General features: G+C 42.8%; 1 protein-coding gene across 3 annotated transcripts in view; it reads left to right on the top strand.

Moving 5' to 3' along the window:
- LOC128693161 (putative neural-cadherin 2) overlaps positions 1 to 10,000 on the top strand; it is a 919,455-nt gene that overhangs the window by 345,414 nt on the left and 564,041 nt on the right. The window contains exon 1 of one of the 3 annotated variants that reach the window (XM_070089403.1): positions 6,691 to 6,755. The exons of the other annotated variants lie outside the window; for them this stretch is intronic. The gene's annotated coding sequence lies outside the window, so the exon portion shown is untranslated. Of the gene's footprint in view, positions 1 to 6,690; positions 6,756 to 10,000 lie in introns of those variants that run through there. 3 annotated transcript variants of the gene reach the window in all.

Below are 10,000 nucleotides of genomic sequence, written 5' to 3'. Positions count from 1 at the left end.
GTTGATCCAACTGTGACCTCAGATGATTTGCAGGGATGTTAGGAAGTATTTCTTCAATCACAGAGTTGTCAGGAAGTGGAAAAGTCTGTGAAGTGATATAGTGCAGGCACGATCCATACATAGCTTTAAGAAGAGGTATGGCAAAGCTCATGGAGCAGGAGGAGTGCCCTAATAGCGACCAATGAAGAGGCGGGGCCAGGAGCTATCGACCAATGCAACCACAACTAGGTGAGTACACACTTAGCCAAGCACGTAAGGAAATTAGAGAAAGTGCAAAGGTTTGCAAACGAGACTAATCCCGGAGCTAAAGGGCATGTCCTACGAGGAGAGGTTAAGGGAAACCGACCTTACGACACTGGAGGACAGGATGGACAAGGGGGGAAATGATAACAACATATAAAATACCGAGAGAAATCTGTGACTCAGATGAGTCACGGAGACGTTAGGAAGTATTACTTCAGTCACAAAATTCTCAGGCAGTGGAATAGTCTGGAAAGTGAAGAGGTGGAGGCAGGATCCATGCATAGCTTTAAGAAGAGGTATGATGAAGCTCACAGAGCAGTGAGTGAGTGACCCAGTAGCTACCAGTGATGAGGCTTGGCCAGGAGCTATGACTTGACTCCTGCAACCACAATTAGGTGAGTACACAAAAACACACACACACACACACACACACACACATACACACACACACACACACACACACACATGTATATATATATATATATATATATATATATATATATATATATATATATATATATATATATATATATATATATATATATATATATATATATATATATATATATATATATATATATATATATATACAAAGATATAGACAGGGAAAAATTTAAACCTACGTGAGGGCCGGAAACAAGATGGGCAAAGATGATAGAGGCATTGATGGTAAGTTTTATGTACAAGCAGGCCAAGGACACAGCAACAGAGAGAGAGACAGAGAGGAAGAGAGAGGAGGAGGAAGAAGAAGAAGAAGAAGAAGAAGAGGAGGAGGAGGAGGAGGAGGAGGAGAAGGAAGAGAAGAGTATGTTCCAGCAAGCCTAGATTTAGTATATAGCAAGAAAACATCTGATTTAGAATGAGGTCTGTGGATGCTAGTGACCACACAGTGCTCAACTTTGAGTACCAAGTGGAAGTAAACTGTGAAGGGAGAGTAGAAGGTTGGGGAGGGGGGAGTTATGAAAGAAACCACATTTCAGAAAGGGATTTGAAGAGATGATAGAATTCCTAAATGCAGGAAAGGGAATCGAATGGACAGTCAACGAAGATGATGGAGAACCTAGCAGGAAAGTGACGCTAGGCAGACAAGAGCTTCATATCCAAAAGATGTGGAATATTTTTTTTTATAAATGTAGGGGAAGCATTGCCATCCCATGTGAGGGAGGAACTATTTCAGAGACAGGAAAGCCTTTCCTTTACTGGGTCAATAAACCAGTGGTAACAACCATTTTTTTTCAACACGTCTGTCGCCTACCACTGAGGCAGGGTGACCCGTAAAAGAAATACTTTCACCATCATTCACACATAATCGCTGTCTTTGCAGAGGCGCCTAGATACGACAGTTCAGATGTCATTCCAAACTGTCAATATCCCGAACCCCTCCTTTAAAGTGCAGGCATTGTACTTCCAACCTCCAGGACTCAAGTCAGGCTAACCAGTTTTCCTAAATCCCTTCACAAAATATTACCCTGCTCACACTCCAACAGCTCGTCAAGTCCCAGAAACCATTCATCTCCATTTACTCCCATCTAACACGCTCACACTCCCAAAGAAAAACCTAGGTGCCTGCTAGAATTAGTAGTTCTGAATTTAAACTATTAATGAGTGTTAGAAATTCTGCCTTTAAGGAAATTTGGTTGTTCGGTATAATCTCCCAGTAGAAATACTGATAGGTTTAAGCGCCAGAGGTTGTCCTTTAGGAAGGAGTCTGGAGGATTCAAATGGCCTGTAGGCAGTATTGTGACAGGCCTCGAGATAGGATGCAGGTTGTTCCTGCTGAGTCATCGAGACACTGGAAATCAGACAAATTCAATACAGTAGTTCAGAGTGATCGTCTCTAGCAATACAACATAACGTGTGATTGGTTGACTATTTCTTCGAATCATGACTGTGGAAGAGTGATCCACAGGTCGCACAACTAGCCACTGGACTGTAATGAAGATCAGATTAGCAGCAGCGGGCACGCAAGGTCAGAGTTATTGAAGGACTCCCAAGAAGAGAGTATCCACGCTGGTCCAGAAGTCACTTAGACACGTGTATGGCATAATTTTACACAATAATCTGCTTATCCGTGGAGTCAGGTAAACGCTTGGTATTAGAACTAATTAAAATGGGTTATATATGACTCCCTCACTTCTGGCAGGTGTTTAATTTATGCGGATGGAAATTCATAAGATTAATTACACCAGTAATAATTGCTAATATAAGTGATCGTGAGCAATTCATATTGGATATTTGACGACTCGTACAATCGATCAGAAACCGACACCTGCAGTATCACCAGAGAAGTTATCAATATTCATACCACGTGTCGTACCATGGCAAATGTTAAAACAGTTAATTATTAACTACATATATTCTTCCACATAAACAGCCGCTCAGGACACAAGAGATGTCATACCGACAGCAGACTAGGGGATGGATGCAGCTGTCGTTATTTTAGGCATCAGATAAGTGTTGTTTAACCAGTTACCATTATATGATGTATCTGTGTAAATTCCAATAGAAAAAAAAGCAAAAACGAATAGAAATATGTAGAGTTGAAAAAGATGAAAGAGCAAGAGCATGGATAAACTCTTGAAAGCAGAGACCAGAAAAAAAAGTGAGCAGAAAAGCCAGAAACAATTATGGAAGGATGAGAGGAGAAGCTGAGTGACAATTTGAGAATGACAGTAATAGAAAATCGAAATCAGAACCAAAATGCATCAGAAGAGTAGCGACAGTGTAAGGCCAGGTAATACGACTGAAGAGGGAAGAAGGAGAGCTCACGAGAAACAAGACAATATGTGAAGACTAGAGTAAACGATTTAAAGAGATTGGAAACAGGCAGCACCAGAGACTCAAAGAAAGTGTACGTGTGTGGTCACTGGACACAATACTGACAAGAAGGAAAGAGGTGAAAAAAAGGCATTTAGGGAGTTGGATTCATCATGAGAAAAGAGTCAAGATGAATTCCGGAAGAAACAAAAACACTGAACCATTAATTAAAAATCTACAAACCAGTGGATTCAAGACAATTGCCAGAGATCTAGAAGACAGCAAATTTAGGCCCAATATTTAAGAAAGTATATAAATATGAAGCGTTAAACTACAAGCCAGTATTACTGACCTGTAAACTTTGTGAGTTAATGAAGAAAATAATCGGAAGAGTTATGCAACACAGAAGCAATTGCATAAACAATATACATCACGGGTTTAGAGATAGAGTATCTTGTCTCACAAATCTGCTGGAGTTTTTTTGACAAGGCAACAGAAATGAGACAGGAAACAGAGGGTAGGATGGACTGTATTTTCTTGGGCTACAAGAAGGCATTTAATACTGCGCCTCACAAGAAACTGAGACAAAAACTTGAGTAGCAGTCAGGAATTACAAGATTGAAGAATACAATAAAGGAAAGAGACACAGATAATTGCATGAGATGTCAGAATAGGAAAGCAAAAGTGGAGTTCTGCAAGGCTCGGTATTAGGCCCACTACCGCATCTGGTATATGTTAATCAAAGAGAAGAGACAGAATAGGGTGTATTCTTGTTTGCAGATATAATGTAAACTTAATGAGCGGAATAAAATCTAGGGAGTACATGGTCAGATTATAAATGTACCTAAACAAATTGCAAGATTAGTAAGAGAAGTGGTTGCTTGAACCTAACCTAACCTACATCCTCAGAAAATACAGGTTTATAAAACTGGGTTGCATCCTGGGGGACAAGATTAAAAGATTCCGAAGGAAATAAGACAGACAGTCCTTGATGACGTAGTGTCTTCTTGGGTTATCCTGGGTGGATTAACCCTCCCGGTTAAAAATCCAAATAAACCTTGTCTTAAGCTTATCTTATTGGAAACGGATTATAGATTTGGGGGAGAAAAGCAGTAACTCTCACTCAAGGAGAAAGACCGAAGGGGTAAGCATAGTTCCGAACATATTGCCAGAAGAACGTATAGTCCAAAAGCCTTTGCAGCTAATGCCGGTTTGGCAATTGTTATAGACAGTAGTTATCAGGAATCTCAACAAAGAGTCGCTCACGATGCTGTATTTGACATATGTTAGGCTTACCTTGGAGTCTGCAGCACCAGCATGGAACCCTGATAAAGAATGTAGGAAATTTGGAGAATGTGCAGAAATGTGCAAAACAACTAATACCAGAGAAACAGGGAATGAGCTATGAGGAGAGGCTCAAGAATTTGAACCTGATGACGTTAGAAATTACAGTATCCAGAAGACACATGAAAATGACATTCGTGTACTCGTACCCTCACCTCTCCGAGAGGCGGGGAACGGGTACAAGAGGGCATAATTGAAAGTCAGAGACAGAGGTGAATCATAGTCATGGCAAAACTTATTTCTTCATCCCCATGGGGGGTCAAGAAATTGAATGACCTGGAAGAAGCAGTAGTGGAGAAACGTTCCTTACGTAGTTTTAGGAATAGGTATGGCAGGGCAAATCAAGCTAGGAAGTAAATATGGCAAGTGGGGAGTTAAGTGGTGGGGCCAGGAGCAGGCACTCTATCCTTGTGACCACCTGCACCTGAGCACAAATGAGTACACACATACACACATATACACAGTGAGGGCAGGATTCATACAAAGTTTTAACAAGAGGTACGATAACGTTCCTGGAGCAGAGAGAGAGTGGACCTAGTAACGGCCGGTAAATAGGCGGGGCCAGGAGCTACGAATCGACCCCTGCAACCATAAATAGGTGAATACAAATAGGTGAGCATACACACACACACACACACACGTTGACACTGGATGACAGGAGGGATAGGGGGCACATGATTAAGACATAAAATACTGAGAGGAATTGAAAAAGTGGATAGGAACAGGATGTTTCAGAGATGGGACACAGCAACAAGGGGTCACAATTGGAAGCTGAAGACTCAGATGAGTCACAGGGATGTTAGAAAGTATTTCTTCAGTCATAGAGTGGTCAGGAAGTGGAATAGTCTGGAGAGGGATGTAGCGGAGGCAGGATCCATACATAACTTTAAGAAGAGATATCATAAAGCTCATGGAGCAGGGAGAGAGTGGACTTAGTAGCGACCAGTGAAGAGGCGGGGCCAGGAGCTATGAATCGACCACCACAGTTAGGTGAGTACACACACACACACCCGCACACACAATCTCCTTCCTACTCAGCGAAACAGACATAAACAAATGATGACGGCCCAGAAATTAGCCGAGCCCCCACAGCTGCTTATTATTGAATTTCCAGCACAAGAGCATTAAGGGAGAGCCCAGACGACAAACAAATGGGACCTCATTGAGTGAAGGTTGTCTGGCATTGGCTGCCATGGCAAGCTTAAGAGGGTTAGGAGGTACTCTTATCTTCTATATTATTCATCTTTGTCTCAGGTATAGCTAGGTACCAGCGTCAATTTTCTCTCATCTTCATCTCCCTCTCTCTCTACCTTTCTAATACTGACAAATTTTGAAATTTCACACAATCCATTATTTGTAGGTTTATAAAATGTCAGTGGAGTGTGTGGAGCATGTGAAGGTGATTACTGTCTCGGACACCAAAAGTTAGTGTACTCGGGAGAATAGTGCAGTCCAGTGGCCCCTTCCAGCCTACCTGAGCCCTGGAGATAGCAGACGTGCGGGAGAGTGAGGAATGAGGAGGATACGAGAAAGAGAGAAAGGAAGACAATAGCGTAGAGAAAGAAAAGTAAGTAGAAGTAAATAAAAAGAAGAAAATCAGAAGATGAAGAAGCAGGGAAGTACGTGTAAGATTTATATGAATATTATTGTTTTAATGGGAAAGCGCTAAACTCGTGAGGTTCATGCGACTGGGGAATGGGAACATACTCAGGTTGGATCCGAGGACTGTAATTCATCCCTGTATTTCGACTGAAGTCTGCAGCATGGGCGAAACGTTGCGTCAGTAAAGTGTTGCCCATGAGTCTCTTTCCATAATTTGTTATTATGAAACCAAGTCATCTAGATATTTTTACATAGGGATGTTAAACAAAGGTAAGAGTTGTCAGGAGCAGAACAAGAAATTCCTGACGCGGGTCGGATGATGACCTGCGGTTGGAACTTTTGGTCATCTGACCGAGGCCTTCCGCTGGATTACCGGTCCATCCCTTTAAAATAATTATGGTTTTGATTATAACCGTTAGTCAAATAACGCTGACGGAGTCTTGGATTCGGTGATGGCCAAGTTTTCCCCGTAGGATGGTAACCCCAGTTTAAAAAAATATATAATGATAAAATTTTATCTTAGTTCTATACAACTTTCAGTGTATAATTTTTCCTGGAATGTCTTAGGATCCTCAAAAGTAAGGGTATCTTTAGAAAAGAGGCTTTTGACGAGCTGTCTACTGACAGACTTACAGAGGTGGGAGGGGAATGACGGGGAGGGGGAGGGGAATGAATGGGAAGGGGAGGGGAGGAGAGGAGAGATGAGGCATGATGTGGTGTGGACTAGCAGAGTCCCTCAGTTCTGGGGCGAGTGTTGTGGGAGGCGCAGGTCCCCAATCTCTGGCTGGAAGCTGCAACAGCCCTGGCAGGTCAGATGTGCTCTTCGCTCCCCCCCACACACACATGCACACTCCCTCGCTGGAAGCTCCGACGTGTATACTCCTCACAAGCTCTCTTATCAAGAAGTGTTTTCCATCAGTCGTTGAAAATTCCTGTTTTTTAATTTTTCGCCAACGTTATTGCAGAATTTGTTTGGCTAAAATACGAACTTTTCAAGCATGCTGCCGTAACAAGAACATTTATTCTGAAAGAAGAAAAGTTTACTCTACTCCACATGTTGCGAGTTTAGTGTTTGCTGATACATTACCATAACAGTTTGCCCTGGAAATGTTTGTTCTTACAGTTTCTCTCCTAACTAATCTTACCGTTCTATTTAATATATTTCTAAGTGAAAATACAGTGACTCGTGAATTCAAAAACGTGACATTCCAGGTTCAATAATCCCATTATGATGAGTTTTCGATTACGCAGTGATGCTAGACCGTAACATTACTCGTTTCAGCAGGTAACATGTAAGTCTGTGATCAGTGTGTGAGGTAAAGTGTACTCAACACGTGCAATAAGAACATTGTGGACAAGCCTGTGCCTCTCATTATCTAGTCGTGTATTATAACATATATATATATATATATATATATATATATATATATATATATATATATATATATATATATATATATATATATATATATATATATATATATCACTTATTTCTCAGCGTGAGGTGTTTTGCAATATAATCCAAATGCAACTCAAACTGTGGCAAGTATTGCAATATTTCACGGACATACATAAAACTGTTTTTTTTTAATTTGATCAAAACTACAATGACTAAAATAATAACCTGTCATTCATAATAGGGTAAAGTTAGGGTAAAAAACCAGCATCTGTTCAATAAGACATTTAAGTAAAAATATACTCGTTGAAGTTACTGATAGCATTACAGATAGACTTAATGCTTAACATATTTGAGAACAGTGTTATCAGTGTTATCTGCACCTTGAGGTGCATGTTTATCATTATATGTACGCTAAAAGTTTATTCTTATCGCTCTTTAAGGGTAAAAAAATATGCTTGGGTGGTGGTATACAGACTTTAAATCTCATAAACGAAAAAAAAGATAGTTTGAGAGCGTGATGACTCAAAGAACAATATACTTTGCATACCCGGGACTAATATAAACATTAACCTATTGCTTATAAAATATACAGTTAACATGGGTTACGAAATAACTATCAATTTAACAAGTGTTTAAAGTTAAAGTATGACACGTTATTGATTCCTAGGTCTCTAATAACTAATAAATTAAAGACTAGATTTTGTTCAATAAATACTAATGTGTTTATTAAAATGGGAGAGAGTGAAGTAGTGAAGTATCTCAACACTGATAACTGTCCTCAAGGGACCGAGAACAACTGCAGTGGACCAGCTGGCTTCCTGTCTTTCCACTTTCCTTTCTCTTCCTTTTCTTGTTAGATAGAAGGACAAATGTGCAACTAGTCTGACAGTTTTATCGTCAAGCTGTGGAGAGCGAAACGTTGCCACAGTAAAAATGTGGCATTAGTTGCACATGTGTCCTTTTACCTAACATATTGTCGGTAATTCTACCAACATTAATACGTCCTTTTCTTTCCTAACTTGGGTTAGTTGGCTCAATGTGGTTCTTCTTTGTCCCCCCTCGGGGCAGAGAAGAACCACAGGTGTTTACTCCCCTCGGGACAGAGAAGAACCACAGGTGTTTACTCCCCTCGGGACAGAGAAAAACCACAGGTGTTTACTCCCCTCGGGGCAGAGAAGAACCACAGGTGTTTACTCCCCTCGGGGCAGAGAAGAACCACAGGTGTTTACTCCCCTCGGGACAGAGAAAAACCACAGGTGTTTACTCCCCTCGGGGCAGAGAAGAACCACAGGTGTTTACTCCCCTCGGAGCAGAGAAGAACCACAGGTGTTTACTCCCCTCGGGGCAGAGAAAAACCACAGGTGTTTACTCCCCTCGGGGCAGAGAAAAACCACAGGTGTTTACTCCTCTCGGGGCAGAGAAAAACCACAGGTGTTTACTCCCCTCGGGGCAGAGAAAAACCACAGGTGTTTACTCCCCTCGGGGCAGAGAAGAACCACAGGTGTTTACTCCCCTCGGGGCAGAGAAAAACCACAGGTGTTTACTCCCCTCGGGGCAGAGAAGAACCACAGGTGTTTACTCCCCTCGGGGCAGAGAAAAACCACTGGTGTTTACTCCCTTCGGGGCAGAGAAGAACCACAGGTGTTTACTCCCCTCGGGGCAGAGAAGAACCACAGGTGTTTACTCCCCTCGGGGAAGAGAAGAACCACAGGTGTTTACTCCCCTCGGGGCAGAGAAAAACCACAGGTGTTTACTCCCCTCGGGGCAGAGAAGAACCACAGGTGTTTACTCCCCTCGGGACAGAGAAAAACCACAGGTGTTTACTCCCCTCGGGGCAGAGAAGAACCACAGGTGTTTACTCCCCTCGGAGCAGAGAAGAACCACAGGTGTTTACTCCCCTCGGGGCAGAGAAAAACCACAGGTGTTTACTCCCCTCGGGGCAGAGAAAAACCACAGGTGTTTACTCCTCTCGGGGCAGAGAAAAACCACAGGTGTTTACTCCCCTCGGGGCAGAGAAAAACCACAGGTGTTTACTCCCCTCGGGGCAGAGAAGAACCACAGGTGTTTACTCCCCTCGGGGCAGAGAAAAACCACAGGTGTTTACTCCCCTCGGGGCAGAGAAGAACCACAGGTGTTTACTCCCCTCGGGGCAGAGAAAAACCACTGGTGTTTACTCCCTTCGGGGCAGAGAAGAACCACAGGTGTTTACTCCCCTCGGGGCAGAGAAGAACCACAGGTGTTTACTCCCCTCGGGGAAGAGAAGAACCACAGGTGTTTACTCCCCTCGGGGCAGAGAAAAACCACAGGTGTTTACTCCCCTCGGGGCAGAGAAGAACCACAGGTGTTTACTCCCCTCGGGGCAGAGAAAAACCACAGGTGTTTACTCCCCTCGGGGCAGAGAAGAACCACAGGTGTTTACTCCCCTCGGGGCAGAGAAAAACCAATGGTGTTTACTCCCCTCGGGGCAGAGAAGAACCACAGGTGTTTACTCCCCTCGGGGCAGAGAAAAACCACTGGTGTTTACTCCCCTCGGGGCAGAGAAGAACCACAGATGTTTACTCCCCTCGGGGCAGAGAAAAACCACAGGTGTTTACTCCCCTCGGGGCAGAGAAGAACCACAGGTGTTTACTCCCCTCGGGGCAGAGAAAAACCACA

Source organism: Cherax quadricarinatus, chromosome 28, assembly GCF_038502225.1.
Source record: "Cherax quadricarinatus isolate ZL_2023a chromosome 28, ASM3850222v1, whole genome shotgun sequence".
Lineage (NCBI taxonomy): Eukaryota > Metazoa > Arthropoda > Malacostraca > Decapoda > Parastacidae > Cherax > Cherax quadricarinatus.
This window is presented reverse-complemented; position numbering and strand designations above follow the sequence as displayed.